Source organism: Heterodontus francisci, chromosome 34, assembly GCF_036365525.1.
Source record: "Heterodontus francisci isolate sHetFra1 chromosome 34, sHetFra1.hap1, whole genome shotgun sequence".
Classification (NCBI taxonomy): Eukaryota; Metazoa; Chordata; class Chondrichthyes; order Heterodontiformes; family Heterodontidae; genus Heterodontus; species Heterodontus francisci.
In genome coordinates this window covers 36,254,778-36,264,797 of record NC_090404.1, presented here as the reverse complement: position 1 = coordinate 36,264,797, position 10,020 = coordinate 36,254,778, and the positions used below count along the sequence as shown (strand labels likewise).

Here is a 10,020-nt window from a genome sequence, read left to right as displayed (position 1 = left end):
CTCCAACGAAAACAACCTCAAGTCCCTCAGCCTTTCCTCGTAAGACCTTCCCTCCATACCAGGCAACATCCTAGTAAATCTCCTCTGCACCCTTTCCATAGCTTCCACATCCTTCCGATAATGCGGTGACCAGAACTGCACACAATACTCCAGGTGCGGTCTCACCAGAGTTTTGTACAGCTGCAGCATGACCTCGTGGCTCCGAAACTCGATCCCCCTACTAATAAAAGCTAACACACCATATGCCTTCTTAACAGCCCTATTAACCTGGGTAGCAACCTTCAGGGATTTATGCACCTGGACACCAAGATCTCTCTGTTCATCTACACTACCAAGAATCTTCCCATTAGCCCAGTACTCTGCATTCCTGTTACTCCTTCCAAAGTGAATCACCTCACACTTTTCCGCATTAAACTCCATTTGCCATCTCTCAGCCCAGCTCTGCAGCCTATCTATGTCCCTCTGTACCCTACAACATCCTTTGGCACTATCCACAACTCCACCGACCTTAGTGTCATCCGCAAATTTACTAACCCACCCTTCACCACCCTCTTCCAGGTCATTTATAAAAATGACAAACAGCAGTGGCCCCAAAACAGATCCTTGCGGTACACCACTAGTAACTAAACTCCAGGATGAACATTTGCCATCAACCACCACCCTCTGTCTTCTTTCAGCTAGCCAATTTCTGATCCAAAGCTCTAAATCACCTTCAACCCCATACTTCCGTATTTTCTGCAATAGCCTACCGTGGGGAACCTTATCAAACGCCTTACTGAAATCCATATACACCACATCCACTGTTTTACCCTCATCCACCTGTTTGGTCACCTTCTCGAAAAACTCAATAAGGTTTGTGAGGCACGATCTACCCGTCACAAAACCGTGCTGACTATCTCTAATGAACTTATTCTTTTCAAGATGATTATAAATCCTGTCTCTTATAACCTTTTCCAACATTTTACCCACAACCGAAGTAAGGCTCACAGGTCTATAATTACCAGGGCTGTCTCTACTCCCCTTCTTGAACAAGGGGACAACATTCGCCATCCTCCAGTCTTCCGGCACTATTCCTGTCGACAATGACGACATAAAGATCAAGGACAAAGGCTCTGCAATCTCCTCCCTAGCTTCCCAGAGAATCCTAGGATAAATCCCATCTGGCCCAGGGGATTTATCTATTTTCACACTTGCCAAAATTGATAACACCTCCTCCTTGTGAACCTCAATCCCATCTAGCCTAGTAGCCTGAATCTCAGTATTCTCAACTACATTTTCTTTAAATAGCTGTTTCCAGTCCTCTTTTAACAAATCAAATCTCCGATGAGTAAAAGTGACCTTCTCACATTTAAAATTTTAGCTCTTGGTCTATCTGCATCCTTTTCTAACTACGCTAAATAAAGCTGAATTATGATCACTGCCACTAAAATGCTCTCCCACTGACACCCCTTCCACCTACACAGGTTTTTTCCTAAACACTACGTCCAGAACTGCCCCTTCTCTTGCTGGGTTTGCTCAGCATTGGCTAAAAATTCTCCTGAATGCACTGTAAGAATTTTGCTCCATCTATACTTTATGGACTTCAGAATCTTCAGAATTATACATAAATATTGAATCTTAATTTCCACATTGATAAACATTGGATTGAATTTGATGTAGCTATAAAGCAGTGTCTTTGAGCAACACGAAAGGAAATAGGTATTAAACTAAGTTAAAACTGCACTTATCTATCACTGTGTAGTGTGAGGGCACTTCATGATGCAATGATCTCTGCTCAAGACAATTCTTAAAGAGAACATCCCCTCTTGCATTATTTAACTCTGCTAATATTCCCTGTTGTATTTTCAGATAAAGCTGCATCATGAAACATTTTGATGTCTTGAAAATGTGCAACCTCCCCATATAGCAACTGAACCACTGAACTAATAAGAAAAAAAAACTACAACCCACACTTGTACACTTGTATATTCCATACCGAAGCATCAGGACAAGTATCGCACTGTTACCAGACCTGGGTTCATCCAGCAGCCCCAGAGGAAGGAATTTTATTCCAGACAGTCACTGAGGAGAGAGGAACAAAGAGAGAAAAGGAGAAAGAGAACGACAGAGAGATCAATAGAGTCTGGAGTAGATGCTGAAAGGAACAGATTCACAATTCCATATTTTACTTCATTGAGATTGCCAGACAGAAAGCAAGAAAAGACACAAAGCTGTGCATTTAAACAGCGCCTTTCACGTCATCAGGATCTCACAAAGCACTTTACAGTCAATAAAGTACTTTTGAAGTGTGGTTTCTTCTGTAATCTCATGACAGAGAGAGACAGAACGTTCGACAAAAATACTGATTCAGCAGATGCCAAAATATGATCTTAAGAATTACATCTCAATATGGAAACTTTATTTACAGGTCTGTAAAAATCTTATTGTTTGTTTGGTTCCGGTTCAGTAAGTGTAAACCTGAAGCAGAGTGAATAAATTCGCCTCTAATCCCTGATGAAACAGGGACAAAGCTTCCCAAATTCTATCAGGTCACCTTCCAGCCTTCTCTATTCTCGAGGTTTTCCTGTTTGTTTTAACCTCTCCGTCTGGTAAAAGTTGTGAGTGAACGTTTATTTTCCTGTTCACCGTGAGACCTGGCAGCAGTGGAAACAATTCCAAATCTCCTATTTGAAATTCTTCTTCATTTGTTTATTAATTCATTATCTCGATGTGTTTATTACCTTAACCACTCGACTATGATTTCTCGTTCTCTATCTGTTTAAATGTTGCTCAGTGAAAATTTCAATCATCCTCTGCTTTGCAACACACGAACATTGAATCGCTGAACATTCTCTGCTCGAGAAAATGCAGAGACAATCTCGTATTGTATTATTTTTACCCTGCCATTTTCCTCTGTAACATGTTAAAATAACTCTATACAACTAAAATAAATCAAGTTTATGAAGGTAAAAATCCAGTCACCTCCTCGGGGATTTGAACCACATTGACACACATAGAACGAAACACACAGATTTGTGCACCGAGAGTGAGGGAGGCCTAAAGAGAGACAGACAGCCGGAAAGAAAGTGTGTCCAATTTGGCAAATTTTTGTTCCATTTCTAAACGTAAATTTTGAAATGCAAATGAGAAAATCTTGGAGGGATTGAAAGGTGCAGGATTTTATTATCTGTAATTGATGATTGGTTCTGCAGGGACCTGGTTAAACTTTGAAATAATCAGAAAGGTAGACAGCAGGACACGAGCACCCACACAGAATTCACAACAGATTGTTAAGTTTATCATCTTAACCACTCGGCTACAACTGCATGCAAGAAAGCATTATGCCTGGTAAATGGAGTTCGGTCATAAAAGCAACAGCAAAGTTAAAAATAAACTCGCCCAACTTGGGTTGAAGTTTAGTAGAAAAGTAACAAGACTGTGGTTGCTGAAAATCTGAAATAAAAGCAGAAAGTGATGGAAATACTCAGCAGGTTCGCCAGCACCTGTGGAGTGAGAAACAGAGTTAATGTTTCAGGTTAGGGATCTTTCAGCAGATCTCGATGTCACCTCTTCTTCTGCCAAAATTTTTCAATCTGTACTCTCTGGATCTTCAATCCTTCAGCCAATAGAAACAGTTCCTCTTTAATTCTTGGATCTAAACCCTTCATTTAAGCATTCGATCAATTCTCCTCTCTCCTTCTCTGCTCGAAGATGAACAACCCCAGCTTCTCCAGTCTATCCACATATCTGGAATCTCACATTCCTGAATTATATTTTCCAGAAGATTGAAGACGTCAAAAGCAAAAACATTTGATGTTTTCAACACGGCTGCTGAAATAGCCAGAATGTCATGAGCTTCGAATCATTTATAGATCATTTAAAGATGACTTCGAAAAAAATCACCTCGTGCTAATTTAAAATAACAGTTTAAGTTTCTGATTTTGCTCCCCAGGTTGATTGCAGTGCAGTGTTTCCATAAAGTTAGAGTTCTCATCTTTCTTGTATTTGGGAACAGTCCCCAGTTCAAAACCATGTTGAAACCTTATCAAAACGTATTCCATGAAATACCAGGAAATCTTGAGTGATAGACATTCGTCAATTCATGTTATCAAATTGCAATATGTCACAGATTGTTACATTTGCTTTTCCTCTGTACAGTTCTGTACACTCAAGCTGTTCACAGCGTCTTTCACTCAATTTCCTTTCTACCCCTGTCAGAGCAGAAAGTCACCCTCAACGTTGAACATTACAGCTGATTTCTGTTCAGATTTGTGAGCGATTATTAAAGGATCATTCCGTGCGACCTCGGTTAATAACAGCAGGTCAAAGCTTTATGTCGCACATGAAAACAGTTACATCAATTATTCACCCATTCCCAACGCCACAGTCAGTGAGACCGGGACAAGCAGCAATATTCTAAACCCACACTCTCCAATCACCCACTGTCAACAGAAAACAACAAATCAATCAGAGGGTTACTGCACATGCGTGGGACACGGGACACTTCAGCCCGGGCCAAACATCCTCATACTCTGAGCACAATGAATGAGTCACAAGCAATAGTAACAAGTTTCGAAATCGTTCCCATGTAAAATGTGTTCATGTTATTTAAAAGCTGACTGTTCTGTATCTGAAAGTGAGCACCATGGGCTTTGTGTTTTTCGTGTTTGTCTGTTAGGTTTGCAATTCAATTTGTGGTGGATATTGAAGAGAATCTCATATCAAAATGAGGACACAACGTAGGTAAACAATAAATCCCAGAACAATTCCTCAGTAAAACGGATTGCAATCTTTGGAAGGCGGTGCAGCTAAAAAGTGGAAGATGGGAATGATGTTATTGATGATTGAGTGGAATGTATTGCATCCTTGGGCTTTTGTTGATCAATTTCCTTTTACATCTTGGAACACAAAAAAAGCTGAGGCACCAGGAGGAAACCAACAGTTATCTCACTTTAATGAGAGATATGACAACGCTACCGTGGGTTGTCCAGTTACCTCAGTCAATAGAGCATGAGATTCTTAATTTCATGGTCATGGGTTGGAGCTCCATGTTCACTGTGATTGTTTTAAACTTTGTTTCTGCTTTCTCGGGCGAATCCCAGCTCTCCATTCCTCCACCACTGTCATCCGCACTCAAACTGTGTCTTTCTCCAGCACGCTGTTGTGAATGTAACAATTCCTGATTTACAAGTGTCCTCCGAATCACTGGACATGTGAGAGACAAGTTTGTAGATGCAGCCTAATGTACAGTAAATGATAATACTTTGAAAGTGGGAAGTTCCAGTGCAGCGTTTGTACAAAACAAAAAACGTCTCTGTCACAGAATGAGAATGGTCACTTCCTGGGGGACAAATAGCATCTGATCCACGTCGAAAAGGATTCCAATGACAATGATCGGATTCATTAGATTCAGGGAGAAAAACTCGGAAACTCATCCTGAACGTCATTTACATGCAGATGAGCTGAGGAATGATTGGATAAGGCTGGGTTTGTATTCCTTGGAACAGAGGAAGTTAAGGGGAGATGTAATGGAGGTGTATAAAATTATGAGGGACCTGTTTCTCATAAGACAGGCCAGAATGAGGTTTTCATTGCTGAAGCCACATTTAGCACTGTCAGTAGAAGAAAAACAATCAAGACAGAAAGAGAGCCATGATAGGGGTAGAGTGGGAGAAAGAATTCTGAAGTTGAACCAGAAGGTGAGAGTGAAGATTCATCATCACTAGTGGTTGAAGTGGCGACCAGGAAGAGTGGTGGAAGATGTGGTCCTCGTACATAGTTAGTAAAGATGTTTTGTAGTGGAAAGGTTAGGTTTGGACATATCGTTCATTTTTTACCTTCAGAGGTTCGCAAAAAAAGGAAGGAATTTGGAAAGAATCAAATGTGTCTGACAACTCAGATAGTTTTGTTATGAGTTGAGCACCAATAGTTACTCAAACACAAATCATGCCAGAAACTTGTGCAAGAAAATGTTTGAGTTCAGATCCAAGGCACAGTTCGAGAGACATGTCTGATGAAGTGGAAATTTCAAATGTAGCTCAAGGTCAAAATCAGCCTCTGTTGGAGAAACCTCTCCTCAGACTCAGTCCAAGATGGTTCAAGGTCTTTCCACAAGTTCTGGAAATTTGAGTCAGGATAGAAGGTGCCAGAGAAGGTGCCAAGAAATGTGTAAGGTCAGTCCTAGCAATTACAGGCCAGTTGGTTTAACATCAGTAGTGGGTAAGATTTTCGTAACAATAGTCATGGAAAATATCAATTTACACGTAGAGAGGTTCGAGGTAATTAAAATAACCAGCATGGATTTGTAAAAGACAGATCATGCATGACTAATTTAATTGAATTTTTTTATGAAGTAAAGGAGAATTTTGATGAAGGGAGTGTGCTGAATGTTGTTTATATGGATTTTAATAAAATATTTGATAAGGTACCACATTAAAGGCTTGTTAATAAAATTGTGACTCGTGGAATAGGACGGTCAGTGTCCGGTTGGATAAAATATTGGCTTAAGGACTGAAAACAACAAGTCAAAGAAAATGGTTGTTTTTCAGACTGCAGGATGTTAGATAGTGATGTTCCCCAAGGGTCAGTGCTGATTTTTGTTCTTCATGTAAATTACGTGAATCCAGGAATAGATAGCACGATTTCAAAATTTGATGATGACACCAAACTTGGAGCTGCAGCAACCAGTGAGCATAATATGAACAGCCTATAACAGGCCATAGATAGGACAGTAGAATGGGCAGAATGGTGGCAGATAGAATTTTATCCTCACAAGTGTGAAGTGATGCATTTTGACAGAAGAATTAAGAAGAGGCAATGTAGACGTAATAGCATAGTTCAAAAGAGCGTGCTGGAACAGAGTGACCTGGGAGTGCTGGTGCATAGATCTGTGAAGGTGGCAAGATATACTGAGAGAATAGTTAGTAAAGCATAAGGAATCTTAGGCTTAATAAAAAGAAGTACTCAGTACAATTATGGTGAACCTTTATAAAGCTCTGGTTAGCCACAACTCTGTCCTGCTCTTGTCACCACATTTCAGGAATGATATAGGTAGGGGAGGTCCTTAATGAATCCGTTGCTTCAGTATTCACTTGTGAGAGGGACCTTGTCGTTTGTGAGGACAGCGTGGAACAGGCTGATGTGCTCGAACAGGTTGATGTTAAGAAGGAGGATGTGCTGGAAATTTTGAAAGACATGATGATAGATAAGTCCCCGGGGCCATAAGGGATATACCCAAGGTTATTACGGGAAGCGAGGAAAGAATTTGCTGTGCCATTGGCGATGATTCAGTTTAGTTCAGAGATACAGCACTGAAACAGGCCCTTCGGCCCATCGAGTCTGTGCCGACCATCAACCACTCATTTATACTAAGCTTACACTAATCCCATATTCCTACCACATCCCCACCTGTCCCTATATTTCCCTATCACCTACCTATACTAGGGGCAATTTATAATGGCCAATTAACCTATCAACCTGCAAATCTTTGGCATGTGGGAGGAAACCGGAGCACCCGGAGGAAACCCACGCAGACACAGGGAGAACTTTGATGATCTTTGCGTCCTCACTGTCCACTGGAGTGGTACCAGATGATTGGAGGGTGGCAAATGTTATTCCCTTGTTCAAGAAAGGGAATAGGGATAACCCTGGGAATTACAGACCAGTCAGTCTTACCTTGGTGGTGGGCAAATTATTGGAGAGGATTCTGAGAGACAGGATTTATGATTATTTGGAAAAGCATAGTTTGATTAGAGACAGTCAGCATGGCTTTGTGAGGGGCAGATCATGCCTCACAAGCCTTATTGAATTCTTTGAGAATGTGACAAAACACACTGATGAAGGAAGAGCAGTGGATGTGGTGTATATGGATTTTAGCACGGCGTTTGATAAGGGTCCCCATGGTAGGCTCATTCAGAAAGTAAGGAGGCATGGGATACAGGGAAATTTGGCTGTCTGGATACAGAATTGGCTGGCCCACAGAAGACAGAGTGTGGTAGTAGGTGGAAAGTATTCAGCCTGGAGCTCGGTGACCAGTGGTGTTCCACAGGGATCTGTTCTGAGACTTCTGCTCTTTGTGATTTTTATAAATGACTTGGATGAGGAAGTGGAAGGTTGGGTTAGTAATTTTGCCGATGACACAAAGGTTGCTGGAGTTGTGGATAGTGTGGAGGGCTGTTGTAGGTTGCAACGGGACATTGACAGGATGCAGAGCTGGGCTGAGAAGTGGCAGATGGAGTTCAACCTGGAAAAGTGTGAAGTGATTCATTTTGGAAGGTCGAATTTGAATGCAGAATACAGGCTTAAAGACAGGATTCTTGGCAGTGTGGAGGAACAGAGGGATCTTGGGGTCCATGTCCATAGATCCCTCAAAGGTGCCACCCAAGTTGATAGGTTTGTTAAGAAGGCAAATGATGTGTTGGCTTTCAGTAACAGGGGGATTGAGTTTAAGAGCAGCGAGGTTGTGCTGCAACTCTATAAAGCCCTGGTTAGACCACACTTGGAATATTGTGTTCAGTTCTGGTCGCCTCATTATAAGAAGGATGTGGAAGCTTTAGAGAGTTTGCAGAGGAGATTTACCAGGATGCTGCCTGGACTGGAGGGCATGTCTTATGCAGAAAGGTTGTGGGAACTCGGGCTTTTCTCATTGGAGCGAAGAAGGATGAGAGGTGCCTTGATAGAGGTGTATAAGATGATGAGAGGCATAGATAGAGTGGATAGCCAGATACTTTTTCCCAGGGCAGAAAGGGCTATCACCAGGGAGCATAATTCTAAGGTGACAGGAGGAGGTTTAGAGGAGATGTCAGAGGTAGGTTCTTTACACGGAGAGTGGTGGGTGCGTGGAATGCACTGCCAGCGGTGGTAGTAGAAGCAGATACATTAGGGACATTTAAGCAACTCTTGGATAGGTACATGGATGATAGTAGAATGAAGGGTATGTAGGTAGTTTGATCTTAGAGTAGGTAAAAGGGTCGGCACAACATCGTGGACCGAAGGGCCTGTACTGTGCTGTACTGTTCTATGTACTATGTTCTTTGATATGAGGGTCCTTGAGAGGGTTCAGAGGAGATTTAGCAGAAGGGTTCCAGGGATGGAGCATTTTAGTTACAAGGTTAGGTTCGCATCCACAGTATTTTGCTTTTATTTTAGGTTGGCAGAGCTGGGGTTGTTCTCCTTTGAACAAAAGAGATTGAGGGGAGATTTAATAGAAGTCTACCAGATTATGACAGGCTTGGATAAGTTAGACAAGGAAACATTGTTCCCATTAACAGACTGCACAAGGAGTAGCGACCACAAATTGCCAGTTCTGTGGAAAGAAAGGATGTGGGGGAGTAAGAGGAAGCTCTGTTTTTATATTTCAAGTGATAATGACCTGGAACTCGCTGCCCACAAGAGTGGTGGAAGCAGAAATGATCAATGCCTTCAGGAGGAATTCTGAGAAAAGCAGACTTGCAGGGCTACGGGCATCGAGCCTGACTGCGTTGCTCTGTGCAGAGATGGCATGGACCGAGTTGTCTCCTTCTCTGCTGGAAATAACTATGAAGTTTTGCAGTGCTCTCACCACACGTGGCTCCTGTTCCTTTGATGTCACCTCACAGTTCTATTGTTCCCCTTCTTCTGGCCAGTTCAGACGAACGAAACACTGCTCCCTGCACTGCACAGCTGTTTCTCATTGCTCCCCGTGTCTAAAATTCTGTGCTCCAGGTGAGGATCGAACTCACAACCTCGGCATAGCTCATCAATTGCACTGCTGTATAAGTACCACGCGATTACCGATTGCGCCACTGGAGCCACATTGTTCTCTCTCTAGTATGGCGAATTACAGGCAAGTTCGCCGAACATCAGTCATCTGGAAAATGTCCGAATCTATCAGAAAGGAAGTATTAACAAGCACTGGGAAAATCATTGTCTGATCAAACGAATTCAACATGTTTTTACCGAATGGAAATCTTGATTGACAGATTTATTCCAGAATTCTGAGGATGTAACTGAAAGGGCAGGAATGTGGTATAATTGGATTTCCAAAAGGCATTCGGTAAGATA

General features: G+C 42.0%; 1 non-coding gene across 1 annotated transcript; it reads right to left on the bottom strand.

Moving 5' to 3' along the window:
• Positions 1–9,673: 9,673 nt before the first annotated feature.
• trnai-uau (transfer RNA isoleucine (anticodon UAU)) lies at positions 9,674–9,768 on the bottom strand. The gene is made up of 2 exons: positions 9,731–9,768; positions 9,674–9,709 (listed from the first exon to the last, which is right to left on the bottom strand). It is a non-coding gene; the product is annotated as a tRNA-Ile (tRNA).
• Positions 9,769–10,020: the final 252 nt, after the last annotated feature.